Source organism: Salmo salar, chromosome 24, assembly GCF_965601325.2.
Source record: "Salmo salar chromosome 24, fSalSal1, whole genome shotgun sequence".
NCBI lineage: Eukaryota > Metazoa > Chordata > Actinopteri > Salmoniformes > Salmonidae > Salmo > Salmo salar.
In genome coordinates, this window is record NC_138314.1 from 17,172,429 (window position 1) to 17,184,916 (window position 12,488).

Sequence of the window (12,488 nt, forward strand, 5' to 3'; positions counted from 1 at the left end):
ACTCAGAATATTGAAAAATGTGCTTTCTCCGTAAAGCTATTTTAAAATCTGACACAGCGGTTGCATCCAGGAGTAGTCTATCTATAATTCTTTAAATAATTGTTATATATTTTGTCAACGTTTATGATGAGTATTTTTGTAAATTGATGTGCACATTCACTGGATGTTTTGGTGGGAATACATTTTCTGAACATCACGCGCCAATGTAAAATGCTGTTTTTGGATATAAATATGAACTTTATTGAACAAAACATACATGTATTGTGTAACATAATGTCCTAGGAGTGTCATCTGATAAGATTGTCAAAGGTTAGTGCTTCATTTAGCTGTGGTTTGGGTTTTATTGACACATGTCCTTGCTTAGAAAATGGCTGTGTGATTATTTTTGTCTATGTACTCTCCTAACATAATCTAATGTTTTGCTTTCGCTGTAAAGCCTTTTTGATATCGGACAATGTGGTTACATCAAGGAGAAGTGTATCTTTAAAATGGTGTAAAATAGTTGTATGTTTGAAAAAATTGAATTATGACATTTTGTTGTTTTGAATTTGCCGCCCTAATATTTTACTGGCTGTGTCCCGCAGGTGGGACGCTAGCATCCCACGTAGCACATAGAAGTTAACTGTCTGTCTTTAGTGAATTACTTCAGGAGTGTGTGTGTGTGTTTGTGTCTGTGTAGTGAATGACTCCACTTACTGTTCAAACACAGACGCCCAGAGTTTACTGGAGCAGTGTCTGTGGTTGGACGCCTCATGGGTGAGACACATATAATACACAGATACAGACACTCCACAAAATATGACTTATTTGACAACCATTCTAATTACAATTCAATAAAGAATGCAACTGTCTAGGAAACATGGCAGCTGATGGAATCCTACATCTTTAAACAGGATTAGCTTATCTTTATCGCTGAACAACCTCAGATTCACCTACAGGTTTGCTGATCCTGTTTGACCTGCTGACCAATCAGAAGACCAGATCAGGAGAGGCAGACAGAGATGAGGTAACCAGGTCTTTACAGTGACAGACTCTGTGTCTGTAGTATTACATACCTGACTGACACACCTCAAGCTAAACTCCATATACTATAATCTCACAGTGGATTCATTAAGTGTGCTACACTTACATAGATAATGTTACTCATCCTAGCCTCTATTGTCTATATGAGGGGGCACTGTAGGCCTCTATTGATAGACATCCTGCGGTACAGTACAATTCATGTCTAGATGCCACTTTGTTAATGCTATAGACATCACAGTGTATTTATGTAGTGACTATCCCATTATATTCATGTTCTATAATATGATAACCCCCCTTCCTTGTCTGTCCTGTAGGGGTGTAACCGTGACCACTTCCCTCTGATCTGTGATGCATTGGAGCAGGCTCTGTGCAGAATGGGTCTCCAGGAGCATCTGGCTACACTACAGAGCGTGGACCTAGACCTTGACTCACTGGTGAGACTGTGTGTGTCTTCATCTCTTCTCTGTCTTCCCTCAGGCTCTGTGTGACGAGACTGACCTGACAGTAGTTTCTATGTGGTCTGGGACCACTGTCCCCGGTTCCGGCTGTTAAGGGACCTCCCAAATTAAGTGAGGCCTGGCCATTTTGTTTGTTTTTAACACAAATGCCAGCACCCACACAAAACCCAACTGTTATGAATATTTGTTAGTGGTGTTAATACTCTGTTTGATTCATTGTGTGGGGTCTTTTATTTTGGTTTTAATGGGTTTTTCACAGGTTAGAAAGATTGCAACTTCAAGGGGACACAATTTTTCTGAAGTATCTATTGTCCAAGTTTTGGTTACACACATGTAAATTCTCTTGATAAAGAAATGTACTGAAAAACCCAATGTAAATCTGGCACACAAAATGTATTTAAATAATGAGTCTGAGGTACAGGGAAAGAAAAGGGAAAGAACACTCACTTAATTGGGTTGAATGACCTCTGACCTCTGTTCTGACTTTCTGGTAAGGCCTGATCACCCTCACTAGAAAGGCTAGCAACATTGGGTGAGATATTTAAATGTAATATGTAAACACTGGTAGAAGTTTATAATTTATCAATAGTCCTATGTGTGATTTGGACCACAATAAGGAGAGAGAGGGAGCGCTGCCCCTGAATGAGGGAAACCTGTCTCTAGTCTATTTTACTATTCATTGAATTACCTTATGGGATACAATTATTTCCTTATGGAGTTATCAAGGGTTGTAATTCTAATTGAATTTGTTATTTTGATTCGTTTACTTTTTATTCTACTTGTAAAAGGGAAAAATGTATGTTGGTACGGGTTGACAGTTACTCCAAATGGATTGAAGTTTTCCCCAGGTCAAATACTTCCTTACAAATAGCTAGTAATGTCTCTGTTCTACAGAATGTATCAGATTGTTGGATTTGGGGATTGTTACTAGAAAGTGCTGAGACTATGCCATGTGGACCAAAGCAGGTAACCTTACAGACAGAGAGCTTGATTGGGTGATGGATAAGGTGTTTTATATGAAGAAGTGTATTGCTGTTTTTTTTTTGTCTTGCTTCAATACAAATCTCACCAGATTGGGTCTGTTGTATGGTTGGGATTTCTCCCTAAGAATTAGCCATCAACTCCCTGAACCTGTAACTCTGCTGTGAGGTCGCCAATGTGATAGGGGAGTGAGTGTAAGCCAATTTGCAAAAATGGTTTCAAATGTGTCTTGTTATTCTCTTTGTATTAAGAATATTGGTAGAAGTAATAATTTGTCATACAGTGAATCATTTGCCTGGATTTCCTGAATCAGAAATGCCCTAAACTAAACGATTGTTCTGGTCTGTCCTCTTTCGAGGTTATGGCGAAGGTGACCACAGATGGTGTCTTGATGCACGGAAGGGATAATTCGTCCGAGAACAGTGTGAGCCTCACCCCCTCTAACCGGCTGAAGTAATGACTACAATGGCGTTCACTATGGCCCTGTCCTTCCTGAGTCCGAGCCAGCAACCTGTGCACAGCGTCCAGTCGAAGCTATCAACTGCCTTTTATCTCAGGAGTGCGGCATGTGTCCACGTAGAGTGAGCATGGAGAGAGATCCCGTCCAAACTTCTCATGCTGCTGGTGTACTGGTCAGAAAAAGGACAAGACATAATGAACCGTAAAGGATAGTGGTGGCTCAGGTGAGCGAAATCAGGACATTATCAAGGTCCATCCACTTTGAACATGTGCCATTGGACAAACTGAAACACTATCTGAAGAAGAAATGCCAGAAGAATGAATGCCGGGAAGGAGGAGGGGGGTGGTCAGCCGTGCCCGTAATTGATTGGGGTATCAGTTTGATCTGTCATTAACATGCCACTCGCAACAAAAGCTCCAGCTGAAATGTCATTGCCAGAATCCATTACTGAAATTGTGTAATGACGCATATGTGTAACTGTATGAAGGGAAGGTCTTAAGTTAAAAGATTCTACTGCAATGGTTTTACAAGTAAGGGCTATGGAAGGAGGATCAGTTTCTCGTTGGATTATACAACCTGGAATGAAGGGTTTGAAAGTCTCTGGTTTCATGCATTGATTTTGTTTACTTATGATAGAACCTCCTTTGATTGTTTAAGCAATAACCAAATGAATACAATTGAACCTTTTCACACGTATGTGATCATTCTACAGTGGTCCCTGTAGTGTACGATCAAACCGGTGTGATTAGAACACTTATTTAGAATGGTCAGTATTGAATGACGCAACAATCAGCATTTGAGCTGGCCACAGTTTTCAGAAACATTTTGCACAAACACAGTCCTTAAAGTTATGTTCAGAATGTGAGCAGTTTATTGTTGGATGCAATGTTCAGACATTCACAGAAGTATCTACAGTATAACACAATCATCGAAACCGGAAAAATGTAGGCTACAATTGTCCTAGCGCTGAGGAAAGACTGACGTAACAGGGTAGTTTCTGCGCGCTGCCATGCCCCCCCCCCCCCCCCCCCCTCACAGAAACCAAAGATAAGACGAGTTTGGTCACGTGAATAAAACATGGGAGTCATAAGGCCAGGTTAGCTTAAAAAAAAACACAAGCTGGGTCCAGGGGCAGGCAGAAGGTATACACAGGGGGGTCCAAAAAGGCAACAGTACAGGCAGGGAAAAGGCTAGTAACATCGTCTGGGAGATCAGGCAATAGGTTGATAAAAGGAAAGAAGATAGGCTAAAGTACAGGCAGGGAATAGGCATCATCAGTGAGGCAGGCAAAAACTTTCATACACAGGCGGCATAAATTACAGTGACACCAGCACTCCAAATAGAACCATGTCACAAAACAAGCAATACTTCACAATGATGTGGTGCAAAGAACTGAACTATATAGTGTGTCATAATGACATACAGGTGTGTGAACAGGTGATCAGAATTCAGTGAGCTGCGTTCAGGGGATCTATGTGTTTGAGAGTGAGAGCTGGAAAGTGAGTTGTGTTCAGAGGATCTACGTGTTTGAGAGTGTGAGTTGGATGCAGACGTTACACCAATGTGTACTGTGGTGCATTATACGTTTGTTGGAACCTCTCCAGTTAACTGACAATAAAGAATGATTCATTTAAGTTTGACTTCAGGTATCCCTGGTGGTCATTTCCACGACAGGGTCATTCATTTTCACTGGATTGTATTGACCCATGTAATATCACATTATGTTGACATTTTGTATGGGATCGAGTTCTACTGGGCTATTCAAGCTTATTTTCTTGCTCTTCTGTGGGCTGAATATAAATAAATACACTCCCCCCTCCTCCCCACCTCGCTCTCTCTCACGTTCTCTTTCTCTCCAGGTGTCCATTAACTACCCCCAGCTGTCTGTCCATCCTCAGACCTTCTTTACACTTGGTTCTCCCATTGGAATGTTCCTGACTGTCCGTGAACTCAAACGCATCGACCCAAACTACACTTTCTCCACCTGCAAGAACCTTCATAATATGTACTACCCTCTAAGTGAACACACACACCCACCATCCCCGTCTGCCTGATATTTTACGCACCCCTTACCTGGTGGCAGGGAAGTCAGATGCAGGAGAGCAGAACTTGGTAATAGCCAGAGCAGTTTAAAAGGTAAAACCTACGGCATACGAAATACAAAATATGGGCAAAATAACCCAATGTGCACCAGTCAAACAAATGTGCACAAGCACTTACAAATAAACAATACCACACAAATACATGGGGGGAACAGAGGGTTAAATACACAACACATAATGAGGGAAATGAAAACTAGGTGTGTGGGAAAAGAAGACAAAACAAATGGAAAAGGAAAAATGGATCGGCGATGGCTAGAAGACCGGTGACGTCGACCGCCGAACACCGCCCGAACAAGGAGAGGCATCGACTTCGGCAGAAGTCGTGACTGATATTGTATAATATATAACACCTACACACAGGGCTTTAAATTAAATAAAAAATTATTGCTCCCAACTTAAAAAAGTTAGGAGCACAGCATAACATTCAGGAGCACCAGAATATAGTATTTTTTTAATTGATTGAGATATAGCCTATATTGGGCTTTCAGTGGTTGCTCAACTAAAAGTTTTGAGATTATGCTGTGAGACTTAGAGGTAATTTGTGGTTTAGTACGTTACCCTGCATCATTGTTTCATTGCTCCAGACCAATGCAAGGGGGAGTTAGAGCACTGATTATGCTTTTGGGTCTGAAGGCGCTAAATGTGTCTCTACCTGACAATGAATGGGTGATATAAACCAAATAGAATCTGATAATTGTGCGCAACTTCAAAATTGAATTTCAATTAACTGAATGATGAGGACAAAGAAGGTGATTGAATTTAGAAACGAAAATGTTCAATTATATTCCATGATATTCTTAAGATATGTGTTGACTGAATATTGTTTTAAATGTTAAATGTTTTATTTCACCTTTATTTAACCAGCTAAGCTAGTTGAGAACAAGTTGTCATTTACAACTGCGACCTGGCCAAGATAAAGCAAAGCAGTGCGACACAAACAACAACACAGAGTTACACATGGAATAAAAGCAAGTGATGTCTGCTAAATAATCAAGTTGATGGCGCGGTCATATAGCCTGGCACCTGCATAAAGATGAATGAATCACTCATTCATGGCTTTGGATCAAAATAAATAAGTACCAACATTCTTTCTGATAGTCTTTAATAAAGAAATGCTTTGGTTATCCTGACCTGGATGCCATGTATTATATTCTCTAAAAGGAAAAATATTATTACCGTAATATTAGAAAATATTACCACCGTCTCTTGCGCATATCGTTTTCCAGATTTTCCCTAACGAAAAATGCCCTTAGATATTAATTTAGAATCCTCCAATCATCTAAATGTAATTATTGGCAGAGAGCCATATAGATTGCAAAATAGTTGGGAAGAGATTTTCGATGGTACATGGTTTATTGACATGCAATTTTCCGTTCCTCTTGAAAGCGCTAACTAACAGTCAAATGCATTTTCTCCGTCGTCCACACTCACTTTAAACATTTGGATAATAAAGCATTTAAAGGCTGACATTAGTTGATTTTATGCATTCATGAATCAAACCGCTTTAACTGACATGTTGCGGTTCATCTGATGTATTTATATAATGAATATGAATTCAGAGGGTAGAAATGGTTGAATATTAAAGCATTAGACCTCTCACTAAAGGCGTCAGTCATACAAAAGTTATACTTAAATCTGAACTGGTTTTGCAGCACTCGCTCATCATCTTCAACCATCAGTGAGTCGATGGCTTGAATAGTCTTGCTGGAAATGGAATACCACAGTAGATGTTGTGTTTTTGGTTGATTGCCAGGTGGCATTGGCGGAGAGTCAGGCGGAGAGCGACCTGTTTAAATTATATGAGCAAAAAATATTCAATTTTATTTGGAATGGCAAGCCAGACAAAATGAAAAGGGCCTATTGTCTCACCCTATGTTCAAGAATGGCCTTTTCCCCTTTATTCAGATTACAACCGCTCACTTTCGGTTATTTGAAAATGAAATCCTCTCCAAAATATCATTATTTTTTAAACATGAACTTGAAAATGAGATTGTGAACTCTGCAAACAACGTTTCCAGTCCGAGAATGAGAATGGTAAATGACTGTAATTAATACAAAATACAAAATACAAAAAAAATGTTAATGAGTTCCGAGAGCCAATCTGTTTTCTAACGATTAGTTTAATAGCCCGGCTACTGTGTGAAAATCCCCCCCAACAAGCAATAGCCTACCCACGTGTGGTCAACTATTTCAGCAATGTTTCGCGCTGCTCTGAGACAAGCAAGACTACTTAATGAACATATACATTTTAAAACAGTTTTTTTATTAACTCTGCCTTATAATTGTATAAAAGCCCCTTAGATATTAATTTAGAATCCTCTAAATGTAATTAGCTCTACGACTGTACAAGGACATTTTATGGATCTGCCAGTATTTACATTTAGAGATTCCAGTAAAGAAATGTGTATGTAGAGGGGTAACGTTCTTCACCAGTTCTCTTTACCATTTAGCCTACCAGTTGGTGTAAATGTAATGCTAATTCTCTTGAGAGGAATTTTGCTCTTCACTATCACAATATAAAAAACGCATTCATGAATTAAATCGCTATAGCCGACATGTTGCAGTTCATCTCATGAAGGATTGACTCGATCTATAAGCCCAGGATGATAGTAAAATGGGCAATAAGATACACTACAAGAAAGGGAACACATATATAACCATAGAAAACGGTTGCAGGTCGGAGGGCCATCTAACAAGTGCAGATCGGAGGGCCATCAAGCGAAACAGACCAATGAAGCACGGGTAAACGGCGGGAGTATCTATGACTCTCTGAGGACAGGGTAGGGTTGGGGGCCCACGCCCTCCGCTTCTCCCTTCCCTTAGCGTGGGGTTCTGGGCCGGGAGGGTGGCTTCGGCTCTTGCTTGAGCTCGGATCCCCACAACTCCATGTCGCCTGGGTTGCGCCCGACCGGCTCCATCCCCCTTTCCCCGTTAGGGGATTGTGTCGCTAGAGCCAGGATAATCCCAATACCACAGGATCCTGAGGAGACTTAATGAGCAGGAATTGGATCATCTTGCTGTGGTTCCCTGACACACGTAGGTTGATGGGGGTGGTATTGTGGGTGACCCGGCCTATAGAGCGCCCGTCCAGTGCTCTAATGTCTATGGGAATGGAGAGGGGCTGAGTGGGGATGTCCAGCTCGGATGTCACGCCCTGACCTTAGAGGGCCTTTTTATTTCTCTATTTGGTTAGGTCAGGGTGTGATTTAGGTGGGCATTCTAATTTTTCTATTTCTTTGTTTGCCGGGTATGGTTCCCAATCAGAGGCAGCTGTCTATCGTTGTCTCTGATTGGGGATCATACTTTGGCAACCTTTTTCCCACCTTAGTTTGTGGGATCTTGTTTTTGGTACTGTGCTGTATGCCCTACTGAACGTTATGTTTTCGTTTGTATTTGTTTTGTTTTCGGTGTGCATTTAATAAATTGAAAATGTACGCCTACCACGCTGCACCTTGGTCCGATCCTTCCAACAACGAGCATAACATCGGAAGCCAGGGTAGTGTCCATAAAGCTCTCATCGGCCCCAGAGTCGATGAGTGCCCGGCGAGATTTCGACTGGTTCCTACACAGCAAAATGGCATGAAAAGGGGTGCGAATAAGGGGAGAAGAAAAGTTCTCCGTATGGCCCACCAGAGTACTCACTCCTACTGGTGAGCCTGATCTTTTAGTGGACAGGTGGAGACGAAATGACCAGTAGTCCAAAAATACAGTCAACTCTAAGTGTGAAGCCTGCACAGCCATCAGCTGGAGCCTAGTTGCATAGGCTCGGGAAGAGGTGAATTGGCAGTCTTCGGAGACTCTCGGGGGAACTCGGGTATCCTCGGGTTCTTGGCAATAGAGCCGTTGTGTCATGCCCTGATCTCTTTCACCTGTCCTTGTGCTTGTCTCCACCCCCTCCAGGTGTCGCCCATTATCCCCTGGGTACTTATACCTGTGTTCTTTGTTTGTTGCCAGTTCGTCTTGTTTGTCAAGTCAACCAGCGTTTTGTTCCGCAGATCCTGCTTTTCCCCAGTCTCTCTTTTCTTGCCCTCCTGGTTTTGAACTTTGCCTGTCCTGACTCTGAGCCTGCCTGCCTGACCATTCTGCCTGCACCTGACCCTGAGCCTGCCTGCCATCTGGTGCCTTTGCCCCTACTCTGGGTTATCGACCCCTGCCTGCCTGACCTGTCGTTTGCCTGCCCCTGTTGTTGTAATAAACATTGTTACTTCAACACAGTCTGCACTTGGGTCTTACCTGAAACGTGATATGTCGGGGACTTCCAGGATGCCTCGGAGGCGAGGTGGAATCCTTGGACGGGTGAGTGAAATCGAATCTCCTCTCCTTCCTTCGTTCCCGTAGTCGCCCATCGATCCGAATGGTCAAGGCGGTGATCCATCGGTAGTTCCTGGGCTGCAAGCTCATCCTTTACTTCCGCCGATACTCCGTGCAGGAACATGCGGAAATCCACTGCATAGTCTTGCCGAAGCTGGAGTCAGTCATGCTGCTGGGTCAGTCATGGCTAGTTCGTACTATCACATTTCAGGTAAGACCCAGATGCAGACAGTGTCGAAGTAACAAAAGTTTATTACTAGTACAGGGGCAGGCAAAACTACAGGTCAAGGGCAGGCAGAGGTCAGTAATCCAGAGACGGTGCAAAAGGTCCAGAACGGCAGGCAGTCTCAGGGTCAGAGCAGGCAGGGGTCAATAATCCAGTGTGGTGTGGCAAGGTACAGAACGGCAGGCAGGCTCAGGGTCGGCAGAATGGTCAAAACCGGGAAACCAGGAATTAGAACAGACAGGAGCAAGGAGAAAAACGCTGTTAGGTTTCACGAAACAAAACGAACTGGCAACAGACAAACAGAGAACACAGGTATAAAGAACCTGGGGATAATGGGGAAGATTGGCGACACCTGAAGGGGGGTGGAGACAAACACAAACACAGGTGAAATAGATCAGGGTGTGACAATGGTAGCCTGTGTGCTAGGCATATTACTCACACAAATGATAATATAATGGCCTTGTTATAGCCACGGCTTTATATTTTCCTTAATATTTTGGCTTGAATTTGGAGCCACATATTTGGGAAAAATAGCCACATATGTGGGATAAGATGGCTGATAATGATACATATTTAGGGTTTATAGAGTCCCATACCCATAGATTCCCCTAGCCTCTACCTAGAAATTGAAGGCTGCTGATTTGGACCTCTCAAACCACTTAGTTTGAGGCTACTACTAGCTAAAACAGTATTTTCTGACAGACTAGTTACAAGAGTATTTCAGTGATATCCATGGACTGATTTTAAAACTGTAGATAATAAAACTGTAGAAATAATTTGGTTAAATCAATAGCATTAACAAAAAGTATCATCTTACCTTGGATGTGTTATATTGATGCAATATCTCACTCTCTCTTCAGTAGTGTGTTATTTTCAGCTCTTTCCTCTCAGCATATCTAGGCTTTTAAACACTCTTTTCTTAGCATCTCTCACCTGTTGCCCTGCTAGCTCCGACCCCCCCTCCTCCCCTTCCCGTCATACACCTGGCCTCTCCCCTCTCCCATGCCACTTGCCCCCTCCCAGAGCCCTGATTGGCTGCCTGACTTTTCCAAGTGGCTGCTGCTTCCTGAAGCGCAACTTCATTTTTTCTATAACTCCACTTGTTCATTTCCCTCACAAACTTCACTTGATCCCTCCCCTCGCCCAGTAAACTCTCCCACTCCTCTCTCTAACTCCACTCATTCACAATTTCTACCAATCTTCCCTTAAACAGCAGTCACTAAACTTACGACTTGGTCCAGAAACACTTCTTATTCTCTAGCTAGCTTCATCATCTGCAGATCTGACAGAACCATCTAGGTGTGTGCAAAATGGCAGAAACTTCCTTAAGCCTATTGGAAGGCTAGGTGGAGCCAGCATCCTTTTGGGTTTTCCTTTCCAGTCCCTTCAGATCTGCAAATGGCAAGTAATTGTTAGGGGTTGTTTCTGGACCGGGCCTATGAACATGTCTGCCTTAGTGTGATTGGTCCATCTCTGACCTCTGACCCTGAAGGTGTACGTGAAGAGGCGTGTGTGTGTAATGCTCATACCGCTCATGTCTCCTGTGTGTGTAGAGAGTCTGAGGACACTCTGCTGCAGACAAAATGGGTGTGGCCTTTCAGCAGCAGTATTAAAGGCTTTATAAACACAGAAACAAAAGCTAAATAACAACACATGAGTTCAATAGAGATGCACCGTTAAGGCCCTTAGCTCTACTATGAGCTGAAAGGAATCCAGTTAGTCAATAGCAACACACATAGACTTATAACCACAGAGTTATACAGGATTTATAACCACACAGAGAGTTAAAGGCTTTATACATATACATACATTATACATACGTTATTAATAAGTTACTGGTAATGAATGCAACAATGGTAATGAAAGCAACAAGATGAAGGACAGCCGACCACAGAGCCCCAAGCTGTGTTCGAGAGCATCAAAACCGTGATGCATCATGGGTAAATTGTGACTGACTGATCTACAATATAGTAGTAATTTGTGATGCATGTGTCACGGCTGTCGAATGGAGGAGCGGACCAAAGCGCAGCGTGTGTGTCGTTCCACATTTTATTTATACTGTGAAACCTCTGCAATACATAAATAAACTGAAAGACAAAAAACAACAAACTGTGACGCAGAGGTGAAACATACACTACTCAAAATTAATCTCCCACAAACCCAAGTGGGACAAACACCAACTTAAATATGACCTCCAATTAGAGACAACGATGACCAGCTGCCTCTAATTGGAGATAATCTCAAACAAAGCCCAACATAGAAATACAAAAACTAGAACAACCCAACATAGAAATACAAAACTAGAACATAACAACTAGAAAAAAAAACCTGTCACGCCCTGACCTACTCTACCATAGATAATAACAACTTACTATGGTCAGGACGTGACCGCATGGTGATTTGTAGATCAGTCAGTCTCGACCCACCTTTAAAGTTGGCTGCAATGTTGAACGCGCCCACAGATACAGCCACAACTCTCGCCCAGAATGCCTTGTGTCTGAGCCTCACCAAACTGTCGAGTCAACTCCTCGGACAAAATGGCATCTGCCTCTGGGTGTGTGTGTGTCAGAGGTGTGACTTCCCTGAAGAACCAAACCTCTACCAGGCAGTGACATTAACAATATCCAAGTGAGCCCTCTATACAACTCTATGGGACAACCACAGTGAAGAATGGTTTCTTTTCTCCTAAAACCACACGGAAGGATCTGGGCCAGATCCTCCTGTTTTAGGGACCGACTGTGGGTTTCTAACCAATCAGATCCTTTTTGATCATGTCTCAAAAATAACAGCTCGGAGTTAGGATAAAGTCACTTCTTTTTTACTTTGCCTTAGACTTAATTATTCCTATAATACATATACAACGACTGACGATTATGCAGGACGATGATTCTTCTCCTTTGTGTTTAGTGGTTGTATATCAGTACGTA

The 12,488-nt window shown here is 42.4% G+C and overlaps 1 long non-coding RNA gene across 1 annotated transcript; it reads left to right on the plus strand.

Moving 5' to 3' along the window:
- LOC123730402 (uncharacterized) lies at positions 1-4,562 on the plus strand. The gene is made up of 3 exons (XR_006761787.2): positions 1-1,006; positions 1,338-1,457; positions 2,821-4,562. It is a non-coding gene; the product is annotated as an uncharacterized LOC123730402 (long non-coding RNA).
- Positions 4,563-12,488: the final 7,926 nt, after the last annotated feature.